The sequence below is a fragment of the Carassius carassius genome, chromosome 18, assembly GCF_963082965.1.
Source record: "Carassius carassius chromosome 18, fCarCar2.1, whole genome shotgun sequence".
NCBI classification, from domain to species: domain Eukaryota; kingdom Metazoa; phylum Chordata; class Actinopteri; order Cypriniformes; family Cyprinidae; genus Carassius; species Carassius carassius.
The window spans coordinates 30,312,670-30,336,907 of NC_081772.1; the positions used below are offsets into that span (position 1 = coordinate 30,312,670).

At 48.0% G+C, this 24,238-nt stretch overlaps 10 non-coding genes across 10 annotated transcripts; all 10 read left to right on the forward strand.

Moving 5' to 3' along the window:
* The first annotated feature begins 4,343 nt into the window (after positions 1 to 4,343).
* trnak-uuu (transfer RNA lysine (anticodon UUU)) lies at positions 4,344 to 4,416 on the forward strand. Its single transcript has one exon. It is a non-coding gene; the product is annotated as a tRNA-Lys (tRNA).
* Positions 4,417 to 7,673: 3,257 nt separating this feature from the next.
* trnas-aga (transfer RNA serine (anticodon AGA)) lies at positions 7,674 to 7,755 on the forward strand. Its single transcript has one exon. It is a non-coding gene; the product is annotated as a tRNA-Ser (tRNA).
* A 617-nt stretch (positions 7,756 to 8,372) lies between these two features.
* trnak-uuu (transfer RNA lysine (anticodon UUU)) lies at positions 8,373 to 8,445 on the forward strand. The gene has a single exon. It is a non-coding gene; the product is annotated as a tRNA-Lys (tRNA).
* Positions 8,446 to 12,000: 3,555 nt separating this feature from the next.
* Positions 12,001 to 12,073, forward strand: trnak-uuu (transfer RNA lysine (anticodon UUU)). The gene has a single exon. It is a non-coding gene; the product is annotated as a tRNA-Lys (tRNA).
* A 1,983-nt stretch (positions 12,074 to 14,056) lies between these two features.
* On the forward strand, positions 14,057 to 14,128 carry trnah-gug (transfer RNA histidin (anticodon GUG)). Its single transcript has one exon. It is a non-coding gene; the product is annotated as a tRNA-His (tRNA).
* A 131-nt stretch (positions 14,129 to 14,259) lies between these two features.
* trnas-uga (transfer RNA serine (anticodon UGA)) lies at positions 14,260 to 14,341 on the forward strand. Its single transcript has one exon. It is a non-coding gene; the product is annotated as a tRNA-Ser (tRNA).
* A 178-nt stretch (positions 14,342 to 14,519) lies between these two features.
* trnak-uuu (transfer RNA lysine (anticodon UUU)) lies at positions 14,520 to 14,592 on the forward strand. The gene has a single exon. It is a non-coding gene; the product is annotated as a tRNA-Lys (tRNA).
* A 612-nt stretch (positions 14,593 to 15,204) lies between these two features.
* On the forward strand, positions 15,205 to 15,286 carry trnas-aga (transfer RNA serine (anticodon AGA)). Its single transcript has one exon. It is a non-coding gene; the product is annotated as a tRNA-Ser (tRNA).
* A 351-nt stretch (positions 15,287 to 15,637) lies between these two features.
* Positions 15,638 to 15,719, forward strand: trnas-uga (transfer RNA serine (anticodon UGA)). Its single transcript has one exon. It is a non-coding gene; the product is annotated as a tRNA-Ser (tRNA).
* Positions 15,720 to 19,969: 4,250 nt separating this feature from the next.
* Positions 19,970 to 20,051, forward strand: trnas-aga (transfer RNA serine (anticodon AGA)). Its single transcript has one exon. It is a non-coding gene; the product is annotated as a tRNA-Ser (tRNA).
* The last annotated feature ends 4,187 nt before the right edge of the window (positions 20,052 to 24,238 follow it).

The window sequence follows — 24,238 nt, forward strand, 5'->3', positions numbered from 1 at the left end:
GTAAAACCAAATGTGGAAAATGCAAGAAAGAAGTTAATGACAAGGGGCCGAGTAAAAAGTGTAAACAGATATGAAGTGTTAAGAGGGCTGGAGGGAGAAGATGGAAAATAATGGTTTTTATGTATTTATTTTTATTTATTTTAATGGTTTTAAGTTGTGTTACTTTTAATGCAAGGGGATTGATGGACATGGGTAAATTTGAAAAGGTGAAAGAAATGTGTAAAGGAGAGGATGTGATTTTATTACAAGAAACTAACTGGAGGGAAGAGTACATGACTGAAATAAGGAAAAGGTGGAGCGGAGAGATTTTATATAACAATGGTGATGGGAGGCTTGGAAGAGGAGTTGCGATTTTAATAAAAGAAAACTGTGGGGTATCATGTAAAACAATATATAATGACGTAGATGGGAAATGTATTGCGGTTGAAATGGAGTATGAGGAGAAAAAAGTTATTGTAGTTAATATTCATGCACCGACTGTAGAGAATGAAAAGAAGGAATATTTTAATGTATTAAGAGATTTTTTTAAAAAGCATAAAGAAGTTATTATGATGGGTGATTTTAATACCGTTTTCAGTAAATTAGAAATGGGTGAGGGAATGGTTTTTAAAAATGATAAAGGAAGAAAAGAACTGAAACTATTAATGGAAGAAAATAATATGATTGATGTATGGAGAGAAAGAAATGAAAAAAAGAAAGAATATTCAAGGAGGCAATTAGTAGGGAATTTTATGTGTAAGACAAGGATTGATTTTATTTTGTGTACAAGGAACATTGAAGGATATATCGGTAACATTAAATATGAAGAATCAAGCTTAAGTGACCATAAACCAATTTTTTTGCAAGTAGACTGGAGTTCAGTGAAAAGAGGGCCGGGTGTATGGGTGTTAAATGTAGAGGTTTTGAAGAATGAGGAGTATGTTTTAAGTATTAAAGAAATTATTGAAAAAGAAAAGGAGAATGAAATGTACAGTGAAGATAAAAGGATATGGTGGGAAAATGTTAAATATTTAGTTAAAAAAATCACAATAAAGTATTGCAAATTAATACAGATATGTAAGAGGAAGAAGGAGAGAGAAATAAGAGAAAAATTGGAAAAGGAATTAAATGAGAATGGGAAAGATATACAAAAAATAAAAGAATTGGAGGGAATATTGAAAGAAATGGAAGAGAAAAAATATGAAGGAGCAAGACTAAGAAGTAAAGCTAAATATACTGTGGAGGGAGAAAAATGTACAAAATTTTTCTTTGATCTAGAAAAAATACGAGGGAAAGCTGGAATGATTAAAGAAATAAGAGGAAAAAATGGTGTAGTGGTGGAAACAAATGAGGAAATATTAAAAGAAGTAAAAGCATATTATGAGAACCTGTTTAGTACTGAGGGGTTGAAGGAAGAAGAGAAATTGGAGTTACTTAAGCAAATAAAAACAACAGTAGGAGAAGTAGACAAAAAAGAGTGTGATGAAGAGATAAGAGAAGAAGAGATAAAAAGAGCAATAAGTGAATTAAACAAAAATAAAAGTCCAGGTATAGATGGTTTGGGGAGTGAATTTTATATTGTTTTTAAAGATTTTTTAACCAGTATTTTAAAAGAAGTATATGAAGAGATCTTTAAAAAAGAAGAAATGAATCAGAGAATGGGGATGGGATTATTAAAGTTGATATATAAAAGAAAAGGAGATAAAGTAGACTTAAAAAATTATAGACCAATTACAATGTTGAATACAGATCTGAAAATTTTAACAAAAGTTTTAGCCAACAGATTGAAAGAGGTAATGCCAACCATAATTGAAACAAATCAAGTGTATGGAGTTAAAGGGAAAGATATAGCGGACACAACTTTAAGTATAATAGATAGAATAAGATATATGAAAGAAAAAAACAAAAAAGGATATGTTATTAGTTTGGATTTCGAAAAGGCTTTTGATAGAGTGGAGCATGAATATTTATTTGGAATTTTAAGGAGGTACGGGTTTGGGGAAAATTTTATCAAATGGATTAAAATTTTATATAGGGGAGCAATAACAAGAATACAGTGTAATGGTTTTTTAACTGAATGTTTTAAAATTACTAGATCAATAAGACAAGGATGTCCATTATCAGCGCTTTTATATTCTTTAGTTGCAGAACCATTGGAATTAGCTATTAAAATAGACGAAGACATAAGAGGGATAAACATTGAAGGAAGTGGGGGAAATGAAAAAATATTTCAATATGCAGATGATACGATAATAATAGTTAAAGATATAGAGAGTGTTAATAAAGTAATGGAAGTAGTACAGATGTTTTGTAGGGGATCAGGAGGTAAGATAAATGAAGAAAAAACTATATATATGAGATTTGGAGGAGTGACTGTTTTAACAGAGTATTTTCATTTTAAAGAAACAAAAGAAATAAGGATTTTAGGTGTTCTAATGGGAAAAGAAGAAAGGAATGTAAAAGAAAAAATGTGGGAAGAAATAGTAGGAGGTATTGAAAGAAGGTTAAATTTTTGGAAATTGAGGACATTAAGTTTAAAAGGGAAGGTTTTAATTTTAAATGTGTTAATGGTGTCAAAGTTGTGGTATGTTTTATATGTGACTGCTATGCCAATGTGGGTGGAGACAAGGTTGAAAAAATGTTTTTTAGATTTTTTATGGAATAGTAAACCGTCAAAAATTGCATATAGTACATTAATAGGAGAAATAGGGAAAGGAGGGATGGGATTAATTGATGTTGAACAGAGAAAAAATAGCTTAAGAATTAAAATAGTAAAAAAATATCTAGATGATGGTCACAAAACTGCATGGAAAAAGACAATGGAATATTTTTTAAACAAATGTGGGGATTTTAACATGGGGGATGGGATTTTATGGATGAAAACAAAGAATTGGATGACAGAGTGCTTACCAGAGTTTTATAGGGAAATGTTTAGTGCCTGGGGAAAATTTTTAGATAGACTTGAGTATGATCCACATGGGAGAGAAAACATTTTAAATCAACCTCTGTTTTTAAACCAAAACATTTTAAAACAAGACAAAGGAATTTGTTTAAAGAAATGGATGGAAGTGGGGATAACAAGAGTGAGAGATGTTTTGTATGAATTTAAAGAAGGGTTTTTACCAACACAATTTATTGTAGATGCAATGGAGGAGGCAAAAGAGGATTACAGTGAACAAGTAATAAAAAATAAATATGAAATCATTAAGAATGCAATACCTAAAGAGTGGATAAAAAGAATAGAAAGTATGGAAGGAGAGCCAAAAGAGAAATGTATTCATGTGAAATTAGGGGGAAAACTGTATGATTTTAAGGAATGTACTGTGAAAATGATTTATTGTGCTTTTAGAGATGATGTTTTTAAAGAGCCGATTGCAAATGGTTACTGGGTGCAGAAATTCAAAGATTTAAAAAAAGAGTGTATATGGAGAAACATGACGGGGAAATGTGTGGAAACAAAATTGGAATGTTTGGAGTATTTTATAAGGCATAAAGTGGTTTTTACTGATGTTATTTTAAATAAAATAGGAATGGAAGAAAATGCTCTGTGTAAAGTGTGCCAGGAAGAGGAAGAGGGGATTTTACATATGTTTTTACATTGTAGAGAGCTAGAGGACTTTTTAAGGAAATGTAAATGTTTAATTAAAGATGTGACTGGAGTGGGATGAAAATGGAATGGAATGGAACAGAGTTGTGATGTTTGGTTGGGAAAAAAAGTTTCAAAACAAAAGTTTCATTAATCTGTGTGTAATGCTAATGAAAAGTGCAATATGGGACAGAAGAACTGTGGCTAAAAAGGAAAAAATTGTGTTGGATGTTTGGAGGATGTTTAAAAGAAAAACAGAATTATATACTGAAAGACTGTATGTGTACTTTAAAGGTGTAAATATGTTAGACTCTTTTTATGATGTTTTTACCCCAAAAGTTTATTGTGTTTTAAATGATTTAATGTGGAAGCTGCCAGGAAGTGAAGGAGATTTTTAAATTATCTATGTAAAGGAAAGATGTGTAATGTAGGGATGTGTAAAGACAATGTTCTGTATTTTCTGTTGATTGTGTTTAATCTATTGTATTTTATTGATTGAAATTTCTTAATAAAAAAAAAAAAAAAAAAAAAAAAAGTTAAGGTGATGGACTTGAAATCCATTGGGGTCTCCCTGCGCAGGTTCGAACTCTGCCGACTACGGGAGGGATTTGCAGTATTGCTTTAGCTTTCTGTGACGGTAATTGTGCCTTCTATGGTCCTTCGCTCTCTGTGCCATAACTGCTTCTAGCTTTCATCCTCGTGACACCTGCGTCTCTTCTAGGCAGCTTGTTGTAAAACTGCTGCTTTATAAAAGGGGAGAAGCCACTGCTCCATAAGACCCCGGATGGCTCAGTCGGTAGAGCATCAGACTTTTAATCTGAGGGTCCAGGGTTCAAGTCCCTGTTCGGGCGAAGGTCTGTCTGCTTTTGGCGGAGTCACCTTGCTATCACTACGGTCCATCTCTTCTTCTGAATCTGTACTGGAGCGGTGTTCCTTCCTGCTCCAGGGTATCAGTGCACCTCCCTCGTTTGGCACACCTGATTCTGATGGTCAGCTCGTTAGGAAAGCGGGCTCACAGAGTGTGCAGTGCTGTCGGTCCCCAGGCCCAGCACTGAAAACCCCCATTACATAGGATGAGACATGGCAGCCTGATTTCTCCTCAGTGGGACTGAAGTTTTACCCGCTTCCAGTGCTAGCTTACAATCTCGGCTTGCTAGGTTGCAAGTAGGTCAAGCAGCAATGTGACACACAAAAGGGCAGAAGGTAGTCTGCTTAATTCAAGTCCCTGTTTGGGCGAAGGTCAGTCTACTTTTTGGAGGGCTCAGCTTGCTATCAATACGGGTCCATCTCTTCTGCTGACTCTGTATTAGAGCGATGTTCCTTCCTTCTCCCGGGGCATCTCCCTTGTTCGGCACACATGATTCTGATGGTCAGCCCTTTAGGAAAGAGTGCTCACGGAGTGAGTAGAATAAGAAAGACCTCCCATTTGTGCAGTGCTGTCGGTCCCCAGGGCCAGTACTGAAAAACCCCATTACATAGGATTAGACATGGCAGCTTGATTTCTCCTCAGTGGGACTGCTGTTTTACCCGCTTAAAGGGCTAGCTTGCAATCTCCGCTTGCTTGGTTGCAAGTAGGTCAGGCAGCAATGTGACACAACAGGGCAGAAGGTAGTCTGCTTAATTCAAGTCCCTGTTTGGGCGAAGGTCAGTCTACTTTTTGGAGGGCTCAGCTTGCTAACACTACGGGTCCATCTCTTCTGCTGACTCTGTATTAGAGCGATGTTCCTTCCTTCTCCCGGGGATCAGTGCATCTCCCTTGTTCGGCACACATGATTCCGATGGTCAGCCCTTTAGGAAAGAGTGCTCACGGAGTGAGTAGAATAAGAAAGACCTCCCATTTGTGCAGTGCTGTCGGTCCCCAGGGCCAGTACTGAAAAACTCCATTACATAGGATTAGACATGGCAGCCTGATTTCTCCTCAGTGGGACTGCTGTTTTAGCTGCTTCCAGGGCTAGCTTACAATCTCGGCTTGCTAGGTTGCAAGTAGGTCAGGCAGCAGTGTTACACACAACATGGCAGAAGGTTGTCTGCTTAATTCAAGTCCCTGTTTGGGCAAAGGTCAGTCTTCTTTTTGTAGGCCTCAGCTTGCTATCACTACGGTCCATCTCTTCTGCTGACTCTGTACTAGAGCGATGTTCCTTCCTGCTCCCGGGGATCAGTGCATCTCCCTTGTTCGGCACACCTGATTCTGATGATCAGCCCTTTAGGAAAGAGTGCTCACAGAGTACGTAGAATAAGACGGACTTCCCAATTGTGCAGTGCTGTCGGTCCCCAGGGCCAGTACTGAAAAACCCCATTACATAGGATGAGACATGGCAGCCTGATTTCTCCTCAGTGGGACTGAAGTTTTACCCGCTTCCAGTGCTAGCTTACAATCTCGGCTTGCTAGGTTGCAAGTAGGTCAAGCAGCAATGTGACACACAAAAGGGCAGAAGGTAGTCTGCTTAATTCAAGTCCCTGTTTGGGCGAAGGTCAGTCTACTTTTTGGAGGGCTCAGCTTGCTATCAATACGGGTCCATCTCTTCTGCTGACTCTGTATTAGAGCGATGTTCCTTCCTTCTCCCGGGGCATCTCCCTTGTTCGGCACACATGATTCTGATGGTCAGCCCTTTAGGAAAGAGTGCTCACGGAGTGAGTAGAATAAGAAAGACCTCCCATTTGTGCAGTGCTGTCGGTCCCCAGGGCCAGTACTGAAAAACCCCATTACATAGGATTAGACATGGCAGCTTGATTTCTCCTCAGTGGGACTGCTGTTTTACCCGCTTAAAGGGCTAGCTTGCAATCTCCGCTTGCTTGGTTGCAAGTAGGTCAGGCAGCAATGTGACACAACAGGGCAGAAGGTAGTCTGCTTAATTCAAGTCCCTGTTTGGGCGAAGGTCAGTCTACTTTTTGGAGGGCTCAGCTTGCTAACACTACGGGTCCATCTCTTCTGCTGACTCTGTATTAGAGCGATGTTCCTTCCTTCTCCCGGGGATCAGTGCATCTCCCTTGTTCGGCACACATGATTCTGATGGTCAGCCCTTTAGGAAAGAGTGCTCACGGAGTGAGTAGAATAAGAAAGACCTCCCATTTGTGCAGTGCTGTCGGTCCCCAGGGCCAGTACTGAAAAACTCCATTACATAGGATTAGACATGGCAGCCTGATTTCTCCTCAGTGGGACTGCTGTTTTAGCTGCTTCCAGGGCTAGCTTACAATCTCGGCTTGCTAGGTTGCAAGTAGGTCAGGCAGCAGTGTTACACACAACATGGCAGAAGGTTGTCTGCTTAATTCAAGTCCCTGTTTGGGCAAAGGTCAGTCTTCTTTTTGTAGGCCTCAGCTTGCTATCACTACGGTCCATCTCTTCTGCTGACTCTGTACTAGAGCGATGTTCCTTCCTGCTCCCGGGGATCAGTGCATCTCCCTTGTTCGGCACACCTGATTCTGATGATCAGCCCTTTAGGAAAGAGTGCTCACAGAGTACGTAGAATAAGACGGACTTCCCAATTGTGCAGTGCTGTCGGTCCCCAGGGCCAGTACTGAAAAACCCCATTACATAGGATGAGACATGGCAGCCTGATTTCTCCTCAGTGGGACTGCTGTTTTACCCGCTTCCAGTGCTAGCTTACAATCTCGGCTTGCTAGGTTGCAAGTAGGTCAGGCAGCAATGTGACACACAACAGGGCAGAAGGTAGTCTGCTTAATTCAAGTCCCTGTTTGGGCGAAGGTCAGTCTACTTTTTGGAGGGCTCAGTTTGCTATCACTACGGGTCCATCTCTTCTGCTGACTCTGTATTAGAGCGATGTTCCTTCCTTCTCCCGGGGATCAGTGCATCTCCCTTGTTCGGCACACATGATTCTGATGGTCAGCTCGTTAGGAAAGCGCGCTCACAGAGTGAGTAGAATAAGACAGACCTCCGAATTGTGCAGTGCTGTCGGTCCCCAGGCCCAGCACTGAAAAACGCCATTACATAGGATGAGACATGGCAGCCTGATTTCTCCTCAGTGGGACTGCTGTTTTAGCCGCTTCCAGGGCTAGCTTACAATCTCCGCTTGCTGACTGAGCTGGGTTGGTTGCAAGTAGGCCAGGCAGCAGTGTTGGACACAAACTGAGCAGAATATGGTCCACTCCCGTAGTCGTGGCCGAGTGGTTAAGGCGATGGACTAGAAATCCATTGCGGTCTCCCCGCGCAGGTTCGAATCCTGCCGACTACGCTGTTTGCTGAAGGCCATGAGGCAAAGCATCCATGCATTTTTCACAGTCCTCGCACTTATTTGCGAAATGTCCAGTCCCTCTTCGATGGACAAACACGCCGCTGCTCCTTCTTGTATCCGGGCTCCAGGGGTTGTCTTGGGTGAGCCAGTGGCACGCCGTGATTGTATAGTGGTTAGTACTCTGCGTTGTGGCCGCAGCAACCCCGGTTTGAATCCGGGTCACGGCAACCCTTTGCCGTTGAGTATACGGGAAGGTTGAAAATTTTTTACCACCTCATCTTTCTGCGTGATTTTGTTTCTGAAGCTTGGCCTTTGCAGGGCGCCACCAGACAAGGGCGCTTGCTATCTAACATTAGGCGTTGTCGTGGCCGAGAGGTTAAGGTGATGGACTTGAAATCCATTGGGGTCTCCCCGCGCAGGTTCAAACTCTGCCGACTACGGGAGGGATTTGCAGTATTGCTTTAGCTTTCTGTGACGTAATTGTGCCTTCTATGGTCCTTCGCTCTCTGTGCCATAACTGCTTCTAGCTTTCATCCTCGTGACACCTGCGTCTCTTCTAGGCAGCTTGTTCTAAAACTGCTGCTTTATAAAAGGGGAGAAGCCACTGCTCCATAAGACCCCGGATGGCTCAGTCGGTAGAGCATCAGACTTTTAATCTGAGGGTCCAGGGTTCAAGTCCCTGTTCGGGCGAAGGTCTGTCTGCTTTTGGCGGAGTCACCTTGCTATCACTACGGTCCATCTCTTCTTCTGAATCTGTACTGGAGCGGTGTTCCTTCCTGCTCCAGGGTATCAGTGCACCTCCCTCGTTTGGCACACCTGATTCTGATGGTCAGCTCGTTAGGAAAGCGGGCTCACAGAGTGTGCAGTGCTGTCGGTCCCCAGGCCCAGCACTGAAAACCCCCATTACATAGGATGAGACATGGCAGCCTGATTTCTCCTCGGTGGGACTGCTGTTTTACCCGCTTCCAGTGCTAGCTTACAATCTCGGCTTGCTAGGTTGCAAGTAGGTCAGGCAGCAATGTGACACACAACAGGGCAGAAGGTAGTCTGCTTAATTCAAGTCCCTGTTTGGGCGAAGGTCAGTCTACTTTTTGGAGGGCTCAGCTTGCTATCACTACGGGTCCATCTCTTCTGCTGACTCTGTATTAGAGCGATGTTCCTTCCTTCTCCCGGGGATCAGTGCATCTCCCTTGTTCGGCAAACATGATTCTGATGGTCAGCCCTTTAGGAAAGAGTGCTCACGGAGTGAGTAGAATAAGAAAGACCTCCCATTTGTGCAGTGCTGTCGGTCCCCAGGGCCAGTACTGAAAAACCCCATTACATAGGATGAGACATGGCAGCCTGATTTCTCCTCAGTGGGACTGCTGTTTTACCCGCTTCCAGTGCTAGCTTACAATCTCCGCTTGCTAGGTTGCAAGTAGGTCAGGCAGGAATGTGACACACAACAGGGCAGAAGGTAGTCTGCTTAATTCAAGTCCCTGTTTGGGCGAAGGTCAGTCTACTTTTTGGAGGGCTCAGCTTGCTATCACTACGGGTCCATCTCTTCTGCTGACTCTGTATTAGAGCGATGTTCCTTCCTTCTCCCGGGGATCAGTGCATCTCCCTTGTTCGGCACACATGATTCTGATGGTCAGCCCTTTAGGAAAGAGTGCTCACAGAGTGAGTAGAATAAGAAAGACCTCCCATTTGTGCAGTGCTGTCAGTCCCCAGGGCCAGTACTGAAAAGCCCCATTACATAGGATTAGACATGGCAGCCTGATTTCTCCTCAGTGGGACTGCTGTTTTAGCTGCATCCAGGGCTAGCTTACAATCTCCGCTTGCTAGGTTGCAAGTATGGTCAGGCAGCAGTGTTACACACAACATGGCAGAAGGTGGTCTGCTTAATTCAAGTCCCTGTTTGGGCGAAGGTCAGTCTTCTTTTTGTAGGCCTCAGTTGCTATCACTACGGTCCATCTCTTCTGCTGACTCTGTACTAGAGCGATGTTCCTTCCTGCTCCCGGGGATCAGTGCATCTCCCTTGTTCGGCAAACCTGATTCTGATGGTCAGCCCTTTAGGAAAGAGTGCTCACAGAGTACGTAGAATAAGACGGACTTCCCAATTGTGCAGTGCTGTCGGTCCCCAGGGCCAGTACTGAAAAACCCCATTACATAGGATGAGACATGGCAGCCTGATTTCTCCTCAGTGGGACTGCTGTTTTACCCGCTTCCAGTGCTAGCTTACAATCTCGGCTTGCTAGGTTGCAAGTAGGTCAGGCAGCAATGTGACACACAACAGGGCAGAAGGTAGTCTGCTTAATTCAAGTCCCTGTTTGGGCGAAGGTCAGTCTACTTTTTGGAGGGCTAAGCTTGCTATCACTACGGGTCCATCTCTTCTGCTGACTCTGTATTAGAGCGATGTTCCTTCCTTCTCCCGGGGATCAGTGCATCTCCCTTGTTTCGGCACACATGATTCTGACGGTCAGCCCTTTAGGAAAGAGTGCTCACGGAGTGAGTAGAATAAGAAAGACCTCCCATTTGTGCAGTGCTGTCGGTCCCCAGGGCCAGTACTGAAAAACCCCATTACATAGGATTAGACATGGCAGCCTGATTTCTCCTCAGTGAGACTGCTGTTTTAGCTGCATCCAGGGCTAGCTTACAATCTCTGCTTGCTAGGTTGCAAGTAGGTCAGGCAGCAGTGTTACACACAACATGGCAGAAGGTGGTCTGCTTAATTCAAGTCCCTGTTTAGGCGAAGGTCAGTCTTCTTTTTGTAGGCCTCAGCTTGCTATCACTACGGTCCATCTCTTCTGCTGACTCTGTACTAGAGCGATGTTCCTTCCTGCTCCCGGGGATCAGTGCATCTCCCTTGTTCGGCACACCTGATTCTGATGATCATCCCTTTAGGAAAGAGTGCTCACAGAGAGAGTAGAATAAGACAGACTTCCCAATTGTGCAGTGCTGTCGGTCCCCAGGGCCAGTACTGAAAAACCCCATTACAAAGGATGAGACATGGCAGCCTGATTTCTCCTCAGTGGGACTGCTGTTTTAGCCGCTTCCCGGGCTAGCTTAAAATCTCGGCTTGCTAGGTTGCAAGGAGGTCAGGCAGCAGTGTTACACACCACATGGCAGAAGGTGGTCCGCTTAATTCAAGTCCCTGTTTGGGCGAAGGTCAGTCTTCTTTTTGTAGGCCTCAGCTTGCTATCACTACGGTCCATCTCTTCTGCTGACTCTGTACTAGAGCGATGTTCCTTCCTGCTCCCGGGGATCAGTGCATCTCCCTTGTTCGGCAAACCTGATTCTGATGGTCATCCCTTTAGGAAAGAGTGCTCACAGAGTGAGTAGAATAAGACAGACTTCCCAATTGTGCAGTGCTGTCGGTCCCCAGGGCCAGTACTGAAAAACCCCATTACATAGGATGAGACATGGCAGCCTGATTTCTCCTCAGTGGGTCCGCTGTTTTACCCGCTTGCAGGGCTAGCTTGCATTCTCCGCTTGCTGACTGAGCTGGGTTGGTTGCAAGTAGGTCAGGCAGCAGTGTTGGACACAAACTGAGCAGAAACTGGTCCACTCCCGTAGTCGTGGCCGAGTGGTTAAGGCGATGGAATAGAAATCCATTGGGGTCTCCCCGCGCAGGAATCCTGCCAACTACGCTTTTTGCTGAAGGCCATGAGGCAAAGCATCCATGCATTTTTCACGGTCCTCGCACTTATTTGCGAAATGTCCAGTCCCTCTTCGATGGACAAACACGCCGCTGCTGCTTCTTGTATCCGGGCTCCAGGGGTTGTCTTGGTTGAGCCAGTGGCACGCCGTGATCGTATAGTGGTTAGTACTCTGCGTTGTGGCTGCAGCAACCCCGGTTCAAATCCGCGTCACGGCAACCCTTTGCCGTTGAGTATACGGGAAGGTTTCAATTTTTTACCACCTCAACTTTCTGCGTGATTTTGTTTCTGAAACTTGGCCTGTGCAGGGCGCCACCAGACAAGGGCGCTTGCTTTTTAACATTAGCTGTAGTCGTGGCCGAGAGGTTAAGGCGATGGACTTGAAATCCATTGGGATCTCCCCACGCAGGTTCGAACTCTGCCGACTACGGGAGGGATTTGCAGTATTGCTTTAGATTTCTGTGACGTAATTGTGCCTTCTATTGTCCTTCGCTCTCTGTGCCATAACTGCTTCTAGCTTTCATCCTCGTGACACCTGCGTCTCTTCTGGGCAGCTTGTTGTAAAACTGCTGCTTTATAAAAGGTGAGAAGCCAGTTCTCCACAAGAGCCCGGATAGCTTAGTCGGTAGAGCATCAGACTTTTAATCTGAGGGTCCAGGGTTCAAGTCCCTGTTCGGGTGAAGGTCTGTCTGATTTTGGCGGAGTCACCTTGCTATCACTACGGTCCATCTCTTCTTCTGAATCTGTACCGGAGCGGTGTTCCTTCCTGCTCCAGGGTATCAGTGCACCTCCCTTGTTTGGCACACCTGATTCTGATGGTCAGCTCGTTAGGAAAGCACGCTCACAGAGTGAGTAGAATAAGACAGACCTCCGAATTGTGCAGTGCTGTCGGTTCCCCAGGCCCAGCACTGAAAAACGTCATTACATAGGATGAGACATGGCAGCCTGATTTCTCTTAGAGCGATGTTCCTTCCTTCTCCAGGGGGTCAGTGCATCTTCCTTGTTAGGCACACATGATTCTGATGGTCAGCCCTTTAGGAAAGAGTGCTCACGGAGTGAGTAGAATAAGACAGACCTCCCATTTGTGCAGTGCTGTCGGTCCCCAGGGCCAGTTTTGAAAAAGCCCATTACATAGGATGAGAAATGGCAGCCTGATTTCTCCTCAGTGGGACTGCTGTTTTAGCCACTTCAAGGGCTAGCTTACAATCTCGGCTTGCTAGGTTGCAAGTAGGTCAGGCAGCAGTGTTACACACAACATGGCAGAAGGTGGTCTGCTTAATTCAAGTCCCTGTTTGGGCGAAGGTCAGTCTTCTTTTTGTAGGCCTCAGCTTGCTATCACTACGGTCCATCTCTTCTGCTGACTCTGTACTAGAGCGATGTTCCTTCCTGCTCCCGGGGATCAGTGCATCTCCCTTGTTCGGCACACCTGATTCTGATCGTCAGCCCTTTAGGAAAGAGTGCTCACAGAGTGAGTAGAATAAGACAGATTTCCCAATTGTGCAGTGCTGTCGGTCCCCAGGGCCAGTACTGAAAAACCCCATTACATAGGATGAGACATGGCAGCCTGATTTCTCCTCAGTGGGACCGCTGTTTTACCCGGTTGCAGGGCTAGCTTGCAATCTCCGCTTGCTGACTGAGCTGGGTTGGTTGCAAGTAGGTCAGACAGCAGTGTTGGACACAAACTGAGCAGAAATTGGTTTACTACCATAGTCGTGGCTGCGATGGACTAGAAATCCATTGGGGTCTCCCCACGCAGGTTCGAACTCTGCCGACTACGGGAGGGATTTGCAGTATTGCTTTAGATTTCTGTGACGTAATTGTGCCTTCTATTGTCCTTCGCTCTCTGTGCCATAACTGCTTCTAGCTTTCATCCTCGTGACACCTGCATCTCTTCTGGGCAGCTTGTTGTAAAACTGCTGCTTTATAAAAGGTGAGAAGCCAGTTCTCCACAAGAGCCCGGATAGCTCAGTCGGTAGAGCATCAGACTTTTAATCTGAGGGTCCAGGATTCAAGTCCCTGTTTGGGTGAAGGTCTGTCTGCTTTTGGCGGAGTCACCTTGCTATCACTACGGTCCATCTCTTCTTCTGAATCTGTACCGGAGCGGTGTTCCTTCCTGCTCCAGGGTATCAGTGCACCTCCCTTGTTTGGCACACCTGATTCTGATGGTCAGCTCGTTAGGAAAGAGTGCTCACGGAGTGAGTAGAATAAGACAGACCTCCGAATTGTGCAGTGCTGTCGGTCCCCAAGCCCAGCACTGAAAAACGTCATTACATAGGATGAGACATGGCAGCCTGATTTCTCCTCAGTGGGACCGCTGTTTTACCCGCTTGCAGGGCTAGCTTGCAATCTCCGCTTGCTGACTGAGCTGGGTTGGTTGCAAGTAGGTCAGACAGCAGTGTTGGACACAAACTGAGCAGAAATTGGTTTACTACCATAGTCGTGGCTGAGTGGTTAAGGCGATGGACTAGAAATCCATTGGGGTTTCCCCACGCAGGTTTGAATCCTGCCGACTACGCTGAAGGCCATGAGGCAAAGCATCCATGCATTTTTCACGGTCCTCGCACTTATTTGCGAAATGTCCAGTCTCTCTTCGATAGACAAACACGCCGCTGCTGCTTCTTGTATCCGGGCTCCAGGGGCTGTCTTGGGTGAGCCAGTGGCACGCCGTGATCGTATAGTGGTTAGTACTCTGCGTTGTGGCCGCAGCAACCCCGGTTCGAATCCGGGTCACGGCAACCCTTTGCCGTTGATTATACGGGAAGGTTGAACATTTTTTACCACCTCATCTTTCTGCGTGATTTTGTTTCTGAAGCTTGGCCTGTGCAGGGCGCCACCAGACAAGGGTGCTTGCTTTTTAACATTAGCCGTAGTCGTGGCCGAGAGGTTAAGGCGATGGACTTGAAATCCATTGGGGTCTCCCCACGCAGGTTCGAACTCTGCCGACTACGGGAGGGATTTGCAGTATTGCTTTAGATTTCTGTGACGGTAATTGTGCCTTCTATTGTCCTTCGCTCTCTGTGCCATAACTGCTTCTAGCTTTCATCCTCGTGACACCTGCGTCTCTTCTGGGCAGCTTGTTGTAAAACTGCTGCTTTATAAAAGGTGAGAAGCCAGTAATCCACAAGAGCCTGGATAGCTCAGTCGGTAGAGCATCAGACTTTTAATCTGAGGGTCCAGGGTTCAAGTCCCTGTTTGGGTGAAGGTCTGTCTGCTTTTGGCGGAGTCACCTTGCTATCACTACGGTCCATCTCTTCTTCTGAATCTGTACCGGAGCGGTGTTCCTTCCTGCTCCAGGGTATCAGTGCACCTCCCTTGTTTGGCACACCTGATTCTGATGGTCAGCTCGTTAGGAAAGAGCGCTCAAAGAGTGAGTAGAATAAGACAGACCTCCGAATTGTGCAGTGCTGTCGGTCCCCAGGCCCAGCACTGAAAAACGTCATTACATAGGATGAGACATGGCAGCCTGATTTCTCTTAGAGCGATGTTCCTTCCTTCTCCAGGGGGTCAGTGCATCGTCCTTGTTCGGCACACATGATTCTGATGGTCAGCCCTTTAGGAAAGAGTGCTCACGGAGTGAGGAGAATAAGACAGACTTCCCAATTGTGCAGTGCTGTCGGTCCCCAGGGCCAGTACTGAAAAACCCCATTACATAGGATGAGACATGGCAGCCTGATTTCTCCTCAGTGGGACCGCTGTTTTACCCGCTTGCAGGGCTAGCTTGCAATCTCCGCTTGCTGACTGAGCTGGGTTGGTTGCAAGTAGGTCAGACAGCAGTGTTGGACACAAACTGAGCAGAAATTGGTTTACTACCATAGTCGTGGCTGAGTGGTTAAGGCGATGGACTAGAAATCCATTGGGGTTTCCCCGCGCAGGTTTGAATCCTGCCGACTACGCTGAAGGCCATGAGGCAAAGCATCCATGCATTTTTCACGGTCCTCGCACTTATTTGCGAAATGTCCAGTCCCTCTTCGATGGACAAACACGCCGCTGCTGCTTCTTGTATCCGGGCTCCAGGGGTTGTCTTGGGTGAGCCAGTGGCATGCTGTGATCGTATAGTGGTTAGTACTCTGTGTTGTGGACGCAGCAACCCTGGTTCGATTCCGGGTCAGGGCAACCCTTTGCCCTTGAGTATATGGGAAGGTTGAAAATTTTTTACAACCTCATCTTTCTGCGTGATTTTGTTTCTGAAGCTTGGCCTGTGCAGGGCGCCACCAGACAAGGGCGCTTGCTTTCTAACATTAGGCGTAGTCGTGGCCGAGAGGTTAAGGCGATGGACTTGAAATCTATTGGGGTCTCCCCGCGCAGGTTCGAACTCTGCCGACTACGGGAGGGATTTGCAGTATTGCTTTAGCTTTCTGTGACGGTAATTGTGCCTTCTATGGTCCTTCGCTCTCTGTGCCATAACTGCTTCTAGCATTCATCCTCGTGACACCTGGGTCTCTTCTAGGCAGCTTGTTGTAAAACTGCTGTTTTATAAAAGGTGAGAAGACAGTGCTCCACAAGAGCCAGGATAGCTCAGTCGGTAGGGCATCAGACTTTTAATCTGAGGGCCCAGGTTCGAGTCCCTGTTCGGGTGAAGGTCTGTCTGTTTTGGCGGAGTCACCTTGCTATCACTATGGTCCATCTCTTCTTCTGAATCTGTACTGGAGCAGTGTTCCTTCCTGCTCCAGCGTATCAGTGCACCTCCCTTGTTTGGCACACCTGATTCTGATGGTCAGCTCGTTAGGAAAGCGGGCTCACAGAGTGAGTAGAATAAGACAGACCTCCGAATTGTGCAGTGCTGTCGGTCCCCAGGCCCAGCACTGAAAAACCCCATTACATAGGATGAGACATGGCAGCCTGATTTCTCCTCAGTGAGACCGCTGTTTTACCCGCTTGCAGGGCTAGCTTGCAATCTCCGCTTGCTGACTGAGCTGGGTTGGTTGCAATTAGGTCAGGCAGCAGTGTTGGTCACAAACTGAGCAGAAATTTGTCTACTCCTGTAGTCGTGTCCGAGTGGTTAAGGCGATGGACTAGAAATCCATCGGGGTCTCTCCGCGCAGGTTCGAATCCTGCAGACTATACTGTTTGCTGAAGGCCATGAGGCAAAGCATCCATGCATTTTTCAAGGTCCTCGCACTTATTTGCAAAATGTCCAGTCCCTCTTCGATGGACAAACACGCCGCTGCTGCTTCTTGTATCCGGGATCCAGGGGTTGTCTTGGGTGAACCAGTGGCACGCTTTCATCGTATAGTGGTTAGTACTCTGTGTTGTGGCCGCAGCAACCCCGGTTCGAATCCGGGTCACGGCAACCCTTTGCCGTTGGGTATACAGGAAGGTTGAACATTTTTTACCACCTCATCTTTCTGAGTGACTTTGTTTCTGAAGCTTGGCCTGTGCAGGGCACCACCAGACAAGGGCGCTTGCTTTTTAACATTAGGCGTAGTCGTGGCCGAGAGGTTAAGGTGATGGACTTGAAATCCATTGGGATCTCCCCGCGCAGGTTCGAACTCTGCCGACTACGGGAGGGATTTGCAGTATTGCTTTAGCTTTCTGTGACGGTAATTGTGCCTTCTATTGTCCTTCGCTCTCTGTGCCATAACTGCTTCTAGCTTTCATCCTCGTGACACCTGCGTCTCTTCTGGGCAGCTTGTTGTAAAACTGCTGCTTTATAAAAGGTGAGAAACCAGTTCTCCACAAGAGCCAGGATAGCTCAGTCGGTAGAGCATCAGACTTTTAATCTGAGGGTCCAGGGTTCAAGTCCCTGTTCAGGTGAAGGTCTGTCTGCTTTTGGCGGAGTCACCTTGCTATCACTACGGTCCATCTCTTCTTCTGAATCTGTACTGGAGCGGTGTTCCTTCCTGCTCCAGGGTATCAGTGCACCTCCCTTGTTTGGCACAACTGATTCTGATGGTCAGCTCATTAGGAAAACGGGCTCACAGAGTGAGTAGAATAAGACAGACCTCCGAATTGTGCAGTGCTGTCGGTCCCCAGGCCCATCACTGAAAAACCCCATTACATAGGATGAGACATGACAGCCTGATTTCTCCTCAGTGGGACTGCTGTTTTACCCGCTTACAGGGCTAGCTTGCAATCTCCGCTTGCTAGGTTGCAAGTAGGTCAGGCAGCAATGTGACACAACAGGGCAGAAGGTAGTCTGCTTAATTCAAGTCCCTGTTTGGGCGAAGGTCAGTCTACTTTTTGGAGGGCTCAGCTTGCTATCACTACGGGTCCATCTCTTCTGCTGACTCTGTATTAGAGCGATGTTCCTTCCTTCTCCCGGGGATCAGTGCATCTCCCTTGTTCGGCACACATGATTCTGATGGTCAGCCCTTTAGGAAAGAGTGCTCACGGAGTGAGTAGAATAAGAAAGACCTCCCATTTGTGCAGTGCTGTCGGTCCCCAGGGCCAGTACTGAAAAACCCCATTAGATAGGATTAGACATGGCAGCCTGATTTCTCCTCAGTGGGACTGCTGTTTTAGCTGCTTCCAGGGCTAGCTTACAATCTCCGCTTGCTAGGTTGCAAGTAGGTCAGGCAGCAGTGTTACACACAACATGGCAGAAGGTGGTCTGCTTAATTCAAGTCCCTGTTTGGGCAAAGGTCAGTCTTCTTTTTGTAGGCCTCAGCTTGCTATCACTATGGTCCATCTCTTCTGCTGACTCTGTACTAGAGCGATGTTCCTTCCTGCTCCCGGGGATCAGTGCATCTCCCTTGTACGGCACACCTGATTCTGATGATCAGCCCTTTAGGAAAGAGTGCTCACAGAGTGAGTAGAATAAGACGGAATTCCCAATTGTGCAGTGCTGTCGGTCCCCAGGGCCAGTACTGAAAAACCCCATTACATAGGATGAGACATGGCAGCCTGATTTCTCCTCAATGGGACTGCTGTTTTACCCGCTTCCAGTGCTAGCTTACAATCTCGGCTTGCTAGGTTGCAAGTAGGTCAGGCAGCAATGTGACACACAACAGGGCAGAAGGTAGTCTGCTTAATTCAAGTCCCTGTTTGGGCGAAGGTCAGTCTACTTTTTGGAGGGCTCAGCTTGCTATCACTACGGGTCCATCTCTTCTGCTGACTCTGTATTAGAGCGATGTTCCTTCCTTCTCCCGGGGATCAGTGCATCTCCCTTGTTCGGCACACATGATTCTGATGGTCAGCCCTTTAGGAAAGAGTGCTCACGGAGTGAGTAGAATAAGAAAGACCTCCCATTTGTGCAGTGCTGTCGGTCCCCAGGGCCAGTACTGAAAAACCCCATTACAAAGGATGAGACATGGCAGCCTGATTTCTCCTCAGTGGGACTGCTGTTTTAGCCACTTCAAGGGCTAGCTTACAATCTCGGCTTGCTAGGTTGCAAGTAGGTCAGGCAGCAGTGTTACACACAACATGGCAGAAGGTGGTCTACTTAATTCAAGTCCCTGTTTGGGCGAAGGTCAGTCTTCTTTTTGTAGGCCTCAGCTTGCTATCACTACGGTCCATCTCTTCTGCTGACTCTGTACTAGAGCGATGTTCCTTCCTGCTTCCTGGGATCAGTGCGTCTCCCTTGTTCGGCAAACCTGATTCTGATGGTCAGCCCTTTAGGAAAGAGTGCTCACAGAGTGAGTAGAATAAGACATAAGATTTTAAAGAGCGCTAGGGGAAGGGCGGTACCGCTGGCGCCACGACCAGGTGCTAAAGGCTTTGGCGGACTCCATCTGCACAGCGATCCAGTTCAGCAAGACCCAGGTAGCCCCCAAACAGACAATCACCTTCATTAGAGCTGGGCAGAAGGAACAATTCCACCGGCCTAGCTCTACGGGGGGGCTCCTCTCCACTGCTCGTGATTGGCAGCTTCAGGTTGACCTTGGAAGGCAGCTTAAGTTCCCAGGCAACATCACAGCCACTTCTCTCCGCCCAGACATGGTGCTAACATCTGAGTCTACCAAGCAAGTGGTTATCCTGGAACTAACTGTCCCCTGGGAAGACCATATTGAAGAGGCCCACGAGCGCAAGAGGGCTAACTACGCAGGGCTCAGCTCGAAGTGCCGGAACAATGGCTGGAAAACTCGCTGCGAGCCAGTCGAGGTCGGGTGCCGAGGCTTCGCTGGCCACTCACTGCTGCGAACCCTCAAACTCCTTGGAGTGAAAGGACTGCAATTGAAAAAAGCCACCGCAAACATCTTAGAGGCCGCAGAAAGGGCTTCTCGGTGGCTGTAGATCCGTAGGGGGGATCCGTGGAGCAACATGCCACTTGGACACAAGCCGGGGACTGATCACCCCCGGCTGGGTCGCCCGGGTGAGGGTGTATGAAGATTAAAGACCCGAAACACCCTATGACCTCGGGTTTTTCACTGATGACGTGTCCAAGTAGCACCAGAAGGTGTATTCAAACTCTAGACAGACTTCCCAATTGTGCAGTGCTGTCGGTCCCCAGGGCCAGTACTGAAAAACCCCATTACATAGGATGAGACATGGCAGCCTGATTTCTCCTCAGTGGGATCGCTGTTATACCCGCTTGCAGGGCTAGCTTGCAATCTCCGCTTGCTGACTGAGCTGGGTTGGTTGCAAGTAGGTCAGGCAGCAGTGTTGAACACAAACTGAGCAGAAATTGGTCTACTCCCGTAGTCGTGGCCGAGTGGTTAAGGTGATGGATTAGAAATCCATTGGGGTCTCCCCGCGCAGGTTCGAATCCTGCTGACTACGCTGTTTGCTGAAGGCCATGAGGCAAGGCATCCATGCATTTTTCACGGTCCTCGCACTTATTTGCGAAATGTCCAGTCCCTCTTCGATGGACAAACACGCCGCTGTTGCTTCTTCTATCCGGGCTCCAGGGATTGTCTTGGGTGAGCCAGTGGCACGCCGTGATCGTATAGTGGTTTGTACTCTGCGTTGTGGCTGCAGCAACCCCGGTTCGAATCTGGGTAACGGCAACCCTCTGCCGTTGAGTATATGGGAAGGTTGAACATTTTTTACCACCTCATCGTTCTGCGTGATTTTGTTTCTGAAGCTTGGCCTGTGCAGGGCGCCATCAGACAAGGGGGATTGCTTTCTAACATTAGGCGTAGTCGTGGCCGAGAGGTTAAGATGATGGACTTGAAATCCATTGGGGTCTCCCTGTGCAGGTTCGAACTCTTCCCATTTCCGGAAGGATTTGCAGTATTGCTTTAGCTTTCTGTGACGGTAATTGTGCCATCTATGGTCCTTCGCTCTCTGTGCCATAACTGCTTCTAGCTTTCATCCTCGTGACACCTGCGTCTCTTCTGGGCAGCTTGTTGTAAAACTGCTGCTTTATAAAAGGTGAGAAGCCAGTGCTCCACAAGAGCCTGGATAGCTCGGTCGGTAGAGCATCAGACTTTTAATTTGAGGATCCACCCTGTTAGGGTGAAGGTCTGTCTGCTTTTGGCGGAGTCACCTTGCTATCACTACGGTCCATCTCTTCTTCTGAATCTGTACCGGAGCGGTGTTCCTTCCTGCTCCAGGGTATCAGTGCACCTCCCTTGTTTGGCACACCTGATTCTGATGGTCAGCTCGTTAGGAAAGCGCGCTCACAGAGTGAGTAGAATAAGACAGACCTCTGAATTGTGCAGTGCTGTCGGTCCCCAGGCCCAGCACTGAAAAACCCCATTACATAGGATGAGAAATGGCAGCCTGATTTCTCCTCAGTGGGACTGCTGTTTTACCCGCTTCCAGGGCTAGCTTACAATCTCGGCTTGCTAGGTTGCAAGTAGGTCAGGCAGCAATGTGACACACAACAGGGCAGAAGGTGGTCTGCTTAATTCAAGTCCCTGATTGGGCGAAGGTCAGTCTACTTTTTGGAGACCTCAGCTTGCTATCACTATGGGTCCATCTCTTCTGCTGACTCTGTATTAGAGCGATGTTCCTTCCTTCTCCCGGGGATCAGTGCATCTCCCTTGTTCGGCACACATGATTCTGATGGTCAGCCCTTTAGGAAAGAGTGCTCACTGAGTGAGTAGAATAAGAAAGACCTCCCATTTGTGAAGTGCTGTCGGTCCCCAGGGCCAGTACTGAAAAACCCCATTACATAGGATGAGACATGGCAGCCTGATTTCTCCTCAGTGGGACTGCTGTTTTAGCCGCTTCCAGGGCTATCTTACAATCTCCGCTTGCTAGGTTGCATGTAGGTCAGGCAGCAGTGTTACACACAACATGGCAGAAGGTGGCCTGCTTAATTCAAGTCCCTGTTTGGGCGAAGGTCAGTCTTCTTTTTGTAGGCCTCAGCTTGCTATCACTATGGTCCATCTCGTCTGCTGACTCTGTACTAGAGCGATGTTCCTTCCTGCTACCGGGGATCAGTGCATCTCCCTTCAGAATCAGAATCAGAATGAGCTTTATTGCCAGGTATGTTCACACATACGAGGAATTTGTTTTCGTGACAGAGCTCCGCAGTGCAACATAACAGCGACAGAACAAAAAACTCTCCCTCAGCCCTCTCTGACTCTTACATGATGAGAGCATTTTGAGAGATTTGAGGGTGCCGGGCGGGCATTTTTTTTCAAGGTCCTACAGTTTCGTGCTTCGGGGACATGGGAGAGGGGCCCCTGAGATGCTCGAATCTCGAATCTGAGGACCCTACGACCTATCGTCTCCGAAGGGCGGATATCCCACCTCCAATGTAAACATGTACCGGTTTGGTGGACAAGCCCTTCCGTTTTTGACCTTTTGACCCCTAAGGAAGGTCGTAGGGCCACCAAACTTCTCTGCCCGGTCAAGGGGGTCCCCATGAGGCAATCATACCAAATTCGGCCCGATCAGACCCCGGCGAGCCGTGTCCACGAAACCGCTAGGCCGAACACATTCAAGTAATTGGCAGGTGGGACTTTTTCAGAAAAGACCCAGGGGCCCAAAATTCGGATCGGTGGGTCAAGGGGCCGCCCCGAGTGAGCTTCCGAAAGCGCGGGGCCCTGGGGCCCTCGCGAGTTGTGTCCACGAATCCGCTAGGCCGAACCCATTCAAGTATGTGGCAGGTGGGACTTTTTTAGAAAAGACCCAGGGGCCCGAAATTCGGATCGGTGGGTCCAGGGGCCGCCCCGATTGAGCTGCCGAAAGAGCGGGGCCCTAAGGCGAGGGGATAATTCGGAGCCTCCTGCACAAAATCTCTCCCTCAGCCCTCTCTGCCTCTTACATGATCAGAGCCTTTTGACAGATTTCAGGGTGCCGGATGGGAATTATTTTTTCAAGGTCCTACAGCTTCGTGCTTTGGGGACATGGGAGAGGGGCCTCTGAGATGCGAGAATCTCGAATCTCGGGGCCCTACGACCCATCGTCTCCGAAGGGCGGATGTCCCATCTCCAATGTAAACGCGTACCGGTTTGGTGGACAAGCGCTCCCTTTTTTGACCCTTTGATCCCTAAATAAGGTCGTAAGGGTCACCAGACTTCTATGCCCGGTCGAGGTGGCCCCCATGAGACACATATCCAAAATTCGGCCCGATCGGACCCCGGCGAGCCGTGTCCACGAAACCGCTAGGCCGAACACATTCAAGTAAATGGCAGGAGGGATTTTTTAGAAACGTCCTAGGGGCCCGAAATTTGGATCGGTTGCTCGTGAGGGCCCCTGGAACGTGCTGTCAAAAGCGTGAGGGCCTAGCGCGATGCCCTTTTTTTCCATGGGTCCTACGACTACGTGTTTTGGGGCCCTTGTTGAGGGGCCCCTGAGAAGCCAGAATCTCAAATCTGGGCCCCTATCGTCTCCGAACTGTGGACGTCCCACCTCCCATCAAAACGCGTACCGCTTTTGTGGACGTGGGGTCCCTTCTGTGACCGTTTGACCCCTAAAGAAGGTCGTAGGGCCACCAGACTTCTGTGCCCGGTCGAGGGGATGCCCTCGAGACACATATCCAAAATTCGGCCCGATCGGACACTTGGGAGTCGTGTCCACGAATCCGCTAGGCCGAAAGCATGGGAATAAATGGCAGGTGGGATTTTTTTAGAAACGTCCCAGGGGTCCCAAATTTCACAGCGGGGTCCGTGGGGCCCCCCCAGTGACCTCACCGAGACCGCGGACCGATCGGAGCGACTTGCGTCGGCGACCCCGAAATGGCCAGAGGGGGCGCCGGTGAGCGCCCGCGGGGCGGGGACGCCCACCCCCCACCTCTGGGACCCTTTTGGGAACGTTCCGTAAAAATAGTGGAAAAAGTGGACAAATAGTGGTTCCGTGGGACCGGGGGTCCGGGTCGGGGGTCCTCGCGGCTGGAGGGTCCGATCCGCGATGATAATGGTTAAATGGACAAATAATGGGTTCGTGGTCACGGGGGTCTGCACAGCGGACCCATATGGCGGGTGGACAAAACGCAGCTCGCTGGGATGCGAAGCCCACCCTAGAACAGCCCCGGCCATTCGTTTAATGGGAGAAAGGCCAAATAATAGGGTCCTGGGAGCGAATACCCCCAATGGCCAGCAGAACGATGGCAAAAGGACCTTTATAGGGAGCGTGGTCACGGGGGTCCGCTAAGCGGGCCCATATGGCGGGTGGACAAAACGCGGCCCGCTGGGATGCGAAGCCCACCCTAGAACTGCCCCGGCCATTCGTTTAATAGGAGAAAGGCCAAATAATAGGGTCCTGGGAGCGAATACCCCCAACGGCCAGCAGAACGATGGCAAAAGGACCTTTATAGGGTTCGTGGGAGGTGGGGGTGGTGGTGGGGGGGCTCTCCCGGTGGTCAACATCACCCCCTAGAGGTGTCAATACTTGGATTTACTGCGGATTCCCTACGGAAAAGGGGGGTAAGCCGACTCGTCCCGTTGGCCAGTTTTCTAAAGAAGAAAATGGATCCAAATTGACAGTACAATCCCTTCGAACCATTATGCGGTATATGGCAATTTAAATGAATGGGGGTTTTTTCCACGAACCCATTATGTGTACTACCTAAC